This window comes from Schistocerca americana, chromosome 3 (assembly GCF_021461395.2).
Source record: "Schistocerca americana isolate TAMUIC-IGC-003095 chromosome 3, iqSchAmer2.1, whole genome shotgun sequence".
Lineage (NCBI taxonomy): Eukaryota > Metazoa > Arthropoda > Insecta > Orthoptera > Acrididae > Schistocerca > Schistocerca americana.
In genome coordinates this window covers 498907147-498909406 of record NC_060121.1, presented here as the reverse complement: position 1 = coordinate 498909406, position 2260 = coordinate 498907147, and the positions used below count along the sequence as shown (strand labels likewise).

Here is a 2260-nt window from a genome sequence, read left to right as displayed (position 1 = left end):
CCCCTGCCCTCTGTTGTAAATTTGACAATGGCGCACTTCTGATATCAGATTAATTGACTGATTTATTAAATTTATTAGTTAACTACTCATTAATTACTCCATATGGCTCATGATGGAGTGCAAAGAGCACCTCGAATTCCTCAAGCGAAATGTACATTCCTCCCATTTACGCACATTATTTTCGAAGTCTAGAGAAATCAGAGCAATTACGCGTTTTCACATCGCTAAAGAACCGTTACTTGTTGGTTCTTCGTGTGAAAATCCTGTACAGCGATATGTCATAGGCTATATTTTCTCCAAGTATTCTCTCATACAGTAAAAAGATCTGTTCTTATCAGCTTAATATCTTGTGCGTCTTGCTTTACAAGACTAGAATATTAAATTCATTTTTGGCTCATGACGGAGTGCAAAGAGCGTGCTCTACCTCTGTCACAGGATGCCTCCTCACTTCTGAACTGTCTTAAGGTAGTCATATGCCTCGTTACTTACGAAGTCTCTTAAGGTAGAAAAATATCAACACAGAGGAGTTGTAAATATCGTCTTAATTCAACCTACTACCTTATAAATTCGTTAATACAGGTGAGTTTATCACAAATGCAATCTCTCCTTGTGTAGGTGGTAGGTTGAATTTTCGTTAAAAATTCCTACCGAACGTGAAAATGCCCACCACTCCAACTTGCAAATCATGTCCGTGGCATTCACGCCCTTTCTTCCACCTGCCCAGAGGAACATAACATCAGAATCCCTTTGCATGTTGAGTAATTTTTTCCTGCAGTTGGATTACATTTGCCAGGCAACCGTTATGGACTCTACTATGATGTCACTCAGGGGCTTTCCACGGACTTGGTACTCATTTCCCCCTATACCAAAATTGGTGGTAACTGTCATCAGATAGCTAAAGGTATCCAGCGCTAGTTATGTTCTCTCTTTCTCTAACCCTGTCATACTGGTGGAAGTAAGCCATGTAGAATTCTGGTATAGTGCCTCCAGGCCAATCCTGCAGAGACCTGTCGGTCTTTGGGGGCGGTAGGATGTTTCACTCTCTTCTCCATCCCTGTGACGCCTCCGCCCCCCTCCCAACTGCCGGCACCAAGTCGCTTGCAAGTCCCAGGTCTGTTTTAACGTACCACTCTACCTACCATCCGGGAATTTGCGGGAAATTAAAAATGGTGGTGCCCTTTCCAGGACTCGAACCCTTGCGGATCGAAAGACCAAGTGCACACCCAACACAAGGAAACTGTCCACTTGCAGGAGAGGAAGGTTAGGTTAATGTATTTATTTTGGTTGGGAAATTGAAGCAAAGGTCGTTGCTACTTATGCAATTAATTATAAAAATCGGACCTAATTACACAACTAAGTGCATAGCGCTACAAAAGGAGTGGCCAAAATCGCAAAACAGTTCTAAAATTGATGATGCCATATAACTAGTGTTATTCTGCTTGGTAAAAATTTCACAGTACCACTCGAAACTAATACCAGATGCACTAAAAATCCACCCTTCACATATAAGCTGGCGGGAAAAGTGGCGGGAGAGGGAGGTACTATCTTTATTTTTTTGGTGAGAAGTATGTTCAAGTGACGAGATGCCGGTGTTGGTAAGGGACGACTTTAATAAGTGTATTACCTGTAAGCATACAGCTGTGGACTGCATCTATCGCAGTTTTAACGTCAGAGTTCGCTACAGACACCTCCTGCAGCCCAGGTAATCGAAGCCAATACATGATACCACAACTGTTCCAGTTGCACATCGTAACTATTGTGAAAAAAAGCAGCACTCGTAATCAGTGAGTTGTAATGGAACATATGTACTAGAAAAATCGTCGTACCAAAAGATTGCAACAGGAGAGATGGGCAGTAGTTGAACATGAGTTATCCTCAATATACGGACAGGAACTAGAGAAATTATAGGCACCTCTTCCCCCTCACATCCGTCCTCCTCCCTCTCTCTCTTTCCCTCTACTTACGACTGGAACATGGCTTTTCCAGACCGTCAATTTATACCGTATGCCGCATTTCTACGTGACATACAGCTGGCAGACCACTGGCACTCAGCTTGATTTGAGGCATCGGCTCTTTGCCGACACAAAAAATGTATAGCCAACTAAACAATATGAGACAAATGAGGGCTGCAGCAAGTGCAAATTGTTTGTTCATCTAAAATGTAGTGGCACTGCACGGTCCCCCCCCCCCCCCCCCTCCCTGCCACCAAAACTGCCTCACACACCACCGCATGGTAAAGGCGCAGTCACGTTGGCGACCT

The 2260-nt window shown here is 43.7% G+C and overlaps 1 pseudogene; it reads left to right on the top strand.

The window, feature by feature from the left end:
* Nucleotides 1-287: 287 nt before the first annotated feature.
* Nucleotides 288-469, top strand: LOC124608399 (annotated as a pseudogene).
* Nucleotides 470-2260: the final 1791 nt, after the last annotated feature.